Source organism: Lycorma delicatula, chromosome 7 (genome assembly GCF_047948215.1).
Source record: "Lycorma delicatula isolate Av1 chromosome 7, ASM4794821v1, whole genome shotgun sequence".
NCBI lineage: Eukaryota > Metazoa > Arthropoda > Insecta > Hemiptera > Fulgoridae > Lycorma > Lycorma delicatula.
Window position 1 is genome coordinate 111,340,655 of NC_134461.1, and position 11,341 is coordinate 111,351,995.

Below are 11,341 nucleotides of genomic sequence, written 5' to 3' on the forward strand. Positions count from 1 at the left end.
TTTCTTGATCATACTGTCGGATGTGTAATATGCCATAAATTAGAAACCTACATAATGTTCAAAATTCGACGTTGGTCTTCAACAACTAGGATTAAGTCCAAGCAAAAAGACATTTTTAGGTTAATTAATTTGAAAGATATATTGGGGAAGTAATTTTTGGAACAAAATTTAATTTTATTACTTCATCAACTTTGTGCAAGGGCGTGCTTTATATATATCAAGTACTAAAAACTATTCCATAAAAAACTAGATGATTGGTTAACTTTCCTCGATAGAAATATTCACCCAAACCCTTTAACGACTTTTTCATGTTAATGTAAAAAAAAACTGGTCGCATTTTGTAACATAAAAGGTAATTTCATTCCGTATAAAATTAGATCGTAAAATTTTGATTGTTACACAAAGGAGATTAAAAAAATAATGTAAAATTATAATAATTACACATTTATTTAAACTTACTAAATTTTCTATTTAAATGAATGCAATATATATTGAATATATTTATTCAGAATTTTTCGATGAGAACGTCTAAATACTTGTCGATCAATAGGCATAATATAAAATATACATCTAGTATATCATTAGAAGTAATTAGAGGCACCGTTAATAATTAGTTATAATTATTTCTTCGGTGAAGAAAAAAGGCAATACAAATTATACAGTTTGATTATCCGAGAATGAAACTATAGCACTTGGATTTCTTTTTTTTTTCTTGGCATCATATCCTCTAGAGTTCTGCTGCTAGAAGGAAAATATAATAATCAATAAAAAAGTAGGGTATAGTTTTTTTTCATAACTCGATGTTTCATGACTCAGGGAACCTAAAAAATAATAAAATAGTGGGGGTAATGTTCGTACATACGTATGTACATTTATGGCTCATATGTACCTATTTTGGGGTGTTTAAAGCTAAATTACTTTTGACTGGATAACCGATTTTGATGAAATTATGTATAGAGACTAGTGATTATGTATATGAGGCTATTTATTGTTGTAATTTTGGGGTCAATATTTCCAGGGAGACTATTTGTCGGCTTGATATCATCGGGTCGGCGTTAGAGCTCCGTGTGAATTGGCGAAACCGGGTCGAATGGGTCGTAGTGGGAAAATTCATAAATTACTTGGCGAAAGAAAGGATTGCTGAGGGGGTCTAGAGTGCCGCTTGGGCTTTCCCGCTCTTTGTTTCTCTGTGTTACTTTTTTGTTGTTTTGTATTTATGATTTATGTTTGTTGTTCTCGTATTCTTTGTAATTGCGTGTTGAACTCAACTCTTTACCTTCGGGTAAGTAGTGGATTTCATTTCCTTATTTTTGTTATTCAATCTTGTTTTGTTAATTCAGATGTGTTTTGTTTTCTTTTCTTGAGGGTTCTTAATAATAGTGCACTGATGGGAATCCTAACTGAGACAAGAGCAAGGCTGAGAGATGCCTTTTACCGAGGTTTTGAAAATGACCTCCGTAAAAGCCCATAAGGCTTAAAAAGCCATAGGTAAAAGCCATAAGCCCATAAGGATTAGGTACGGAGGGGGTGGCGTGGTGACCGAAACTGCCATAAGGAGGGTGTCTTCCCCTACGGGGTCAGGATGTTACGAAAAATTTGTTTTGTTGGTATGAGGATAGTATTTTTGGTCTTTAAAGACTCAATCAAGTAATGTAAATTTTAGATAAAGGAAGGGTTTTTGTGTGAAAAATTCGGTGTTGAAGGGAGGCGCGGGGATCGCGCTTCCGTGAATCGGTTCATTTGATAGTTGAGGGTTTTAAGTTTTGGTAGGTGGTTGTGGTTGGAAGATGCCAAACGATGGCGATAGTAGGTTGTGTGAATTTACTGATGGAAATGTCTTCCGATGCATTTGCATCGATGGAATCCTGACAATGGCCAAACTGATGACTGTAATATCTTATCAGGTTAGTCTATAGGGTCTGAAAGACGACCTTCCGTATAAAGTATAGGGACCTTCCGTAAAGTCCAGCAGTGCTAGAACGGAGGAGGTGGTGTGGCGTCCGGAATCGTCACAAGCGGATGTCTTCTCCTACGGGAGTTAGGATGGCTTATTTTTAAACATAACTATAGCCAGTTATATCAATTCAGATAACAGGATAAATTTAAACTTATTAACTTTTAAACGAAAGATTTTCTTCGTTTAAAAGGAAAAATATTTCTTGGTGGATGAGTTTTTAAATAATACTGTTTAAAACAATTAATAAACTCTGCATTTCGATTTATGTTTGAATATTTTTTATTAACGCCTTTTGAATTGCTATTTACTTTGTAGTTATCATTATGTATTTAATTTTACTATTATTTTATGTATTTGAATTTTAAATTATTAACATGAATTTTAAGCAGTTCTTTTTTATTTAATTTAATTATATAAGTTACGACTCTACTCTCAGGTTCTCTCAGGTTTTTACCACGGTTTCCCTTAATCTATCCCCGTAAATATTGGGTAGTTGTTTTTTTGGTTTACCAATCCATTTCTGACATGATGTACATTATTTATTATTTTTTTACCGATCAGGATAAATTATTTATTTATAATTATCCAAAATGCTCCTTTATTCTAGTTTCAATTTTTTTTTCAGATTGACCTGTATATTCTTTCATATTTATTATTTTTATTTACAAAATATTATTAATTTTATTTTCTATTCCTGATGTGTACGTTGCAATCAACTTGTAGAGAATAAAAAACCCCATGGCCCAATGAGACGAGAGTGGTATGTGTGACATGTAAATGTGGTGTAGTATTGTACAGACTCAGGCAGACCGTTCCTGAGATGAGTGATTAATTGAACCCCAACTATCAAAATACATCGATATTCACTGTATAGTATTTAAATTTGTGTGAAGGTTACTTGCCATTATTAGGATTTGAACCTCAGAATCATATAATTCGAAAATCAGCTGTAAAAAAGCTGATGATTTTTCCACTAGATACCCGGTGGGTTAACAAAATATGATTTTCATTTTTGTTTTTCATTAACGTTTTCAAATTCCTATGTAAACATTTTCTAGTTGTTTAATTCAAATGATTTGTTCTTATTTGATATATATTGATATAATTAAATTATCTTTACATTTACTCTTGTTTGTTTTTATTAAACGATTCATTATCATTTATAATAAATTTGGTGTACTTTCTTGTTATTAAGGTTATAATTACTATTATCTTTTCTGTTAAGACCCACTATATTTTCTATGCTGAGTACCGTTTACCTTTCTTAGCTTCGTTCTTTTATTATATGTTGACGCGTTTCGAAACCGTTCCATTGAGAAAACTTATTTTACTGGTAGATTTAAATTTCTGTTAATTTTTATATAGCGTTAAGTCAACACTCCTCCCTTTATTTGACGTCATAACTTATCTGAACTTCTTGATTATTTGTAATTAATAGTTATACTATCTTTTAATTTTATTTATTTATTTCCTGTTTTCAATAAATTGAGGTTCTTGAAAAGGACATCTACTTGATCGTTGATCTTTTCATTTATGATAGTTTTATGGTTAGTTTTTAATTTAAAGATTTCGAGATTTTCTAAAATGTTCATTATTCTTCCTTTAACACATTTGTGAATTAATTTCATTGATTCTTTCATTTTCATTGGGGTATGTACTTTTATAAAATGCCTTGCATAATTAGAATCTTGTTTTTGATTTTTAAAAGTTCTCATGTGTTTGTTATATCTTAATTTTAATTTTCTTCTCGTTTGTCCAATGTAAGTTGCATTGCATTTATATTTTATTTTTATATACCACTATTGTAGATATTTTTTTATTACTAAAAATCGTTTTTATTGTTTTATTTGTATTTATAGCCATTTTAATAATATATTTACTAAAGAATCGTTTTATTGGGTAAATTTATTTCCGAGTAAATGTTAATTTACTCCATTTAATGGTTTTCTTTATCGTTTGTTGTTTTAATTTCAATTAATTTATTTCTATTTTTCTGATCATTTCTTTTTTTATATACGTTCTTTTCTGCTATTTGAAAAATAGTGTTTAACTCTTATTTGTATACTGGTTTCTTTAATGGTAATTCATGTAGTCTATCATGTATCTAAAAGCCGGTAATTTACGCTCAATTGGGTGATTCGAATCGTAAGCTAATGTTATCTGTATAGATTTCTTTTCTGTATGTTTCAAAATCTAGAATAAAAGCTATATAAAGATTAACAGAAATTTAGAAATACCAGTAAGTTTTGACAAGGTGTGGTTCCGAAACGCGTTAACATATAATAAAAGAATGAAGTTAAGAAACGTAAATAGTATTCAATATAGAATTAACGTATTTCATTTATTTTTATAACAATTTTTCACGCATTATATCTTTTACAAAAATTTAACTATTACTATATTTAAAAAATAACACAGGATTTTAAGCCGTACTCATGTAATGATTTTTAAATAACATTTATTTTTCTGTTTGGAATATACAGTGACATATTCCAAATTTCCTTTTTCCTTAAATCATTATATTCTGTTAATTTTTACGAGTGAAATTTAAAATATTATTTAATAAAATTCCATGGATTCTATTTGAATATACACATAAACAAATACTTAATCTTTCTATTTAAGTAAACGAGTCAAATTGTACTAATTTCATAAAATTTGAGTTAAGTTCTGTTAAAATTATTTGAGCAATTTTTAAGATTCATGAAGCGTATACTCTAGTTTCCTATAGAAAAATAAGCCTAGATTTACCTCTAGAATCTTGGTAAATTTCACGTTTTCGGTTATTTTTTATTAATTTACTAAAAATTGTAAGCACTGTTATTAGAGTAAATATATCGTGTATTTTTCCCAGTAATATAATATATTGTTTTGAAATTGCATTAGATCGTAGTAAAATTTGTTAGTTTCATAAATTATTGTTTATTAATAATTTATTTTTACGTGTTAAGGATACATTAAATTTATTGTAACCTATTTAAATAACATTATTTTAAATGAACGTGTATATTATGAAATTGATTGTTATTTGATGTTGAATGAGAAATAATAACCTTGTTACTTGTATTAATTTGTTAGTAATACTAACATTGGTAGCAATCTAAAATGCAGCGAGTGGGAATCGTGGGATGTTTGACAGACGGGTCCGATCATGGTGCGAATAAGGGAGAGGGAAGAAACCACGGAGGGTGATACAAGTGATTGAAAAGCGTAGAGTTCTTCAGGATGAGGGTTTTAGAGGATGAGAAGGGGTGGTAGCTCTAAATCCTAATTGAAATAGGGTGCTGTCCGAATCCCAGGGATAGGAGGAGATAGGGCCTGCGCAGATGCTTACGCGCACCCTCTGTACGCCATTGTTCATAACAGACTGGAATACTAATGCTATACCTATACACACAATACATACACACTCTCACACTTTTGTATTATAAACTCACAGTTACCGCTACCCATACACGTTTTTATAAAGTATGAATAAAAATCGGCTTTTATATATTCCTTATATTAATGGAATAGATTCTTTTTGTTTCGTAAATAAACACGTACATCGGTTATGTTTTTAAATATTTAAGTAAATAATTAGCAGAAATTTTTTTTTAATGAAATAGAGTGAATTTATATAAAAATTAGGGATTAATATTTGAATTTATCGAATTATTGCTTGTTGAGAAATTATTTCTTGATTTTACATAACAATTAAACAGAAAATATTTACATGAATATTTATTAAAGAACGAACTACACAAGATGATAACCAAGTTGTAATATTTTCCTGGCATTAGTTATTACACGACTGCCCAAAAAGGAGTGTAACGTATTTAGGGTGTATATATATATATGTATGTTAGTTCCATCATAGCAGCTCAACGACTGAACCGATTTAGATTTATGACTCCGCGTTGGCTCATCGTTATCGGGTGCCATAAGTGTACAGTTCTCTCTCTCTCTCTCTCTCTCTCTCTATATATATATATATATATATATATATGTGTGTGTTTAAATAAATTTAAAAAATTTGAAAAAAAATTTTGCTATATACAAATACAAACCTACCCACAAAATTATATTTGCTACATACAATACAATACATACAATATGCTATATACAAAATTGTCACCTGCATGCTTTTTAATTATCCTACATTAAAGAGCAATGTTTGTCAGCAGTTGTTTTTTAGGCAGTCGTGCTTTTTAATATTTATTTTATTCTTATATAGTGAAAAAATTACCTAAGATTTCTTTTTTAGAATGGGGATAATTTATGGGAAAGTTTTACTGTAAAATTATCATTATATTCGTATGTTCATACAAACCAAAACAATACCGAAAAAAAATTCAAAAATCGGTATTTTTTAATTTGTACCATAACCAGTTTAAACACCAAACATACAAACCAAAAAACCAAAAATCATACAAACCATGAAACGTTTAAAAAAATCCAAATTCAGAATTTTTTTTCTGCACCCCCTCAAAAATCACGTTCCAAGAAATTTTTTTTTGTACAAAGAATAAAAAGTGTACAAGAAATAAAAAGTTAACTAAGATTTATTTTTTGAGGGTGGGGGTAAATTATGATGAAATCTTATTGTAATATTATTACTAAAAGTTTATTATTTAAACTTTTAATATTATTAAAAGTTTAAATAAACCAAACAGTTTTGAAAAATTAAAAAAATCGATATTTTTAAACGTTTATCAGCTTCCCTATCGTCAATACTGCCTCCAAGGTATTTTTTTTTTTGTAGCTTCAACCTCTAAAACGCCTAGAAAACATTAAAAAAAATTCGGTAAAAATTATGCAATAATTAAAAAAAATTTGGGGAGGGAAGAATTTTGGAGCAAAGTCTTTTAAAGAATATTAAGATGATAAGCTTGCATGCATGTACTAAGCTTAATATAAAATTGGATTATCTTTGCAACATTCTGAGAAAATTAACCCTAAAATTTTATTAAGAAATTGCTCCAAAATATACATCTTCAGTACTCGCGTCTGTACAAAATTTCATCAAAATCAGTTTATCCAGTAAAAACATATTAAGCTTCAAATACGCCAACACACTTACATTTACAACACATGTACATATGTACATACGAAAATAAAATTCACAAAACACAAGTGAGAATGAAAAAAAATAAATAAAGAAAAAGAAACTGTAAATAAAAACAACAACCAATTAAAAAATCCAAACCAGTATTCTATATTTTTTAATCATTTTCTTCTCCCCACCACCAAAATCACCTTCCAAGAAAATCTTTTTGATTTTTCTACGTTTACTATGTTAAATGAAAGAAAAAAAAAATCACTAAAACATGAACAAAAAATAAAAAGTTACTTAAGATTTCTCTATTAGAGGAGAAATGCCCCAAAAGTTTTTTTTTTGGGGAAGTTACCTAAGATTTAATTTTTAATTTTTTTTGTTTTTGTGTTTACTTTTGGTGTTTTTTTTTGTTGGTTTTGATTTTGTATTTAGTGATTTTTTTGGTTTTTATGATCGTTTATCTATGTTAACAATATTTTGGACATTAGGCTCAATTAACGGCACTATTTAAAGAGTTGATCTGTTTTAGTCTTGAGAAAATTTATGAATCATGTTTGCGTCATCACCATGTACGCATCAAATCTTTAATTGATGGAATTGTTAAAGTAATTTTAAGTTAGCCCCTAATTAAAGATAGGTTAAGATAACTTTTTTGAGGTACCTACCTTTTTTCTATTTTTTGGAGTTCCTGGGTCATAAATCATCGAGAAATGCAAAAAAACCCATACCCCATTTTTGGATTGATTACTATACTTTCCTTCTTTTAGCATAGTTCTTGAGTTATGATTCAAGGAAGTAAAACAAAACAATAACAGTTTCAAATTTAAACATTTTTATAAATAAATCAAATTATAAAATCGAGGGATTTTATTTTGAGTGAAAACAATACATTTAATTTTGATCAATTTAAATATGCCCTGTAACAAAATAAAACAACGAACATATATTTTTTTATGCCAAAAAAATTAAGAGCTACCCGAAATGATCGGATTTCCAAAAGGGAAGATTTCTTATAATCCCGGTATTACGTGATGTATGAAAGTATCAATTGGATTATAAAACGTTGCCTACATTTTTCACTGAAGAGTATAAAAGATCTTTACTTCAACTTGCAAGCTGTAACTTCATTCTGAAGTACAACAAAAGAAAAATAATCCCTGCTTTGTTTAAATTTCTAAGCAAACTGATTCGGATCTACCCCAGTCAGTTGTTATACCAACTTTCCTGTTGTTGTTTTTAGCTTTAATTTTAGCTAAAAGTATAATTATTCATAACTGGATTTAATTTTCTATGTTAACAATGTTTTTTGACATTAGGCTCAATTAACGGTACTGTTTAAAGAGTTGATTTGCTTTATTTAAAAAAAAAAAACATACAAATCATTTATACGCATCAAATCTTTAATTCGTGGAATTGTTAAAGTAATTTTAACGTCCCTAATTAAAGATAGGTTAAAACAACGAAACGGTTGCACGAAACAACTGTTAAAGAAATCATTTCAAAACAACCGTTTCGCTGTGTCATGCCGTTGTTAACTTTTGTTTTGTTTTGAATAGTTTCTTCTTGCCATTAAATTTTTGAAATCGTGGTTAATTTCTATTCAATCGTGGTTAAATTCCTATCAAGATGCAGGTTTCTCGTCTGTTAATTTTTTAACAAATTTTTTTTATATTACTACAGCTAGTTATTTTTTTACGCCAATTTATTTTCGAAAAAAAATTAAATTTGTTATTTTATTTAAATATTTTTTACTTATTTTAGGCGTTTTATTAGTTGTTTTTATCGTTATTTTTTAATGTTTCTTTTGTTATAACTCTTAATCATTGGAACTCTTATTTATTAATTTTTGTGATGCACCACTAAAGAAATCAAACTAAAGAAAGAATCGATTCTCCCATAACGAAAACTGAATAAATTATATATTTGAGTAGTGAATATTCGTATAAGAAACGGTGATCCTGATACTATAATTTATGTATTTATTTTTTTATAGATATGTTTTAAATTCAATATCTTTTTTATAAAATTGATAATTTTAGATATTCATTTAGACATGATCATATAAACGATTTTGTTTTTTAATTCTGCAATGTACCTGTAGTGACTGGTTCCAAAGTGCGAAAAAAGAAAACTCTTCAAATAGGAAAACAACTTTAACCTTATAAAAATAAATTTATTTTGTCAAAAATCTTTTATCTCTACTGAAAAGTTATAGACAAAAACAGAAAGTCGGTTCATTCATTTCTTATTTTTATCATCTGCCTCTGACTTTTAACGCCGTGACTAATTTAAAGGATCAAGGTAAAAGAATTACAGTAATCATATTTATTTTCCTTGAGAGTAATGGTCTTCATTATACAGCTAGTCCTTACTGTGAACAGAGTGTAGGTTTCACTTTTTGAGCTAAAGATCGATTATTTTTTGGCTTATGATTTTGTTGGTATGATCGATTATTTTTTTAACATTTATGTATTAAACAATATTTTTGAGTAAATAAGAAAGATAACGGTAAAACCAACAGTAAATGGTGTAAGTTTCATTTTTATATTATGAATTCATCAGTTTAGAACTTTAACGTAGAACTTTAACGTATTCTACGTATTCTATCATTATTATCAGACGGTTATTTTCCGGGAGGGAGGTTCCACGGACCAAGTCCGCCTTCTTCTTCTCTATTTCCAGCTGAGCCTTTGAGTTCTTATACCTTTCATTTCCTTTAAGCTTAAAATCATGATCTTTGCATTTTTCCAGCCTGAACTCTTTTCTTTTTATCTACTGATTTTTTCAGCATTGGTTTGATCAACCATTCTCCTTTCATGACACGCTCGAAGGATCCAGTTTCTCAATCTTCAATTTTTCTTATTAAGGTTCTATTTTCATTCATTCTCCTGATTACTTCATTTTAATTTTTTTCATGAAATGTTTTCCATGCCCATATTTCTGTTGTTTCAAGGTTTTTCTTCTTTTTTTATTTCTATTCATATTCCACATCTATACTACGGAAGAACATTTTAAGGCGCTTCAAATATAATTATTTAATTAATCTTTTATCTATCCCATTTAATGTTTTGTTTTATGATATTTCCATTAGTTTATTACACTTAACACAATCGAGTGTCTTTTATAAATCTATAAAAACAGATAGTTAATGTTTCAATTATTTTTGATTCCATATTAAGGACTTATTCCATTTTTTTTACTTCATCTTCTGTTCATAAATATCTTCGCCGAATTTGAAATTAAATTTTTTATCATGTAATCTTGGTATTATCGTATCATATTTTTTGATGATTGACATCATAGTTGTTTTAAGATATCCGATTATGTTGTAGATCGCATTATAGAATTTCACCACCTTGTGTAACCCTTTTTCATTAATACATCTAAGAACTTTATCGACAACTCACCTATTTCCAAAAACTTTCGTAGCGTATGAAAAATAACAAACCTGACCGGGATTTATTTTTAATTTTACTTTTATCAGATTACTACTGCTTAAATTTTCCAATTATACTGGGGTATAGCATATTTGTTTTTCTTGAGATTTGCTTTAAAACCCCCCAGTCAAGTTCTCTCAATCTCTGACGGGATGGTAAAGATGTATGTGATATGGCGTTGTCAGCGCGGTTTACGACACCATTTCTGTTGACCAGTTCAGGCCGTTTCTTGTAGAATACTAGATGCAATCGTGTCAATCGTCGGCAGTATAGGTTTGAGTTCTGCCCGGCGGCAGCAGCAGCCCGTGATGCACGATGTTCTTATAATCCCACAACATAACCTTCCTGGGTGTCAGTATGGGCTTTACTACATACCGTGGAGCTTCTCCTCGCTTCAACCACGAACCTTTTTGCGCATAGATGTCGTAGGTTATCCACTTTTCATCACTTGTGATCAATCGCTTCAGAAACGGCTCGATTTCGTTACGTTTCAATAGAGATTCGCAGAAAGAAAATCGATCGAGTAAACTATTCTATCAGATTATGTGGCACCCAAACGTCGAGTTTTTTTTGTATCCATCTTTCTCAAAACGGTTTAATGCTGTTTGGTGATGGATGATTAGGTCATTGGCGATGTCGTGACTGCTTACATGCCGGCCTTCCTCGATTTATGTCAGAATACACTAAGGCCATCGTGCGCAAAAAGCTCAGTACTTCTTTCTTGACTACCTATTATTACGCTATTTTCAAATCTTAATGATGGTATTTTATAAAACGATAAAAAAGAAGCACTTTTTAACTCTTGTGATTTTTAAAAAAATTCGTCATTCTAGAGATATAAACGAAAAATATGCTCAATAAAAGAAAGCAGGAATGCATCGCAGCTAGTCCATAAATGCATTACACGCA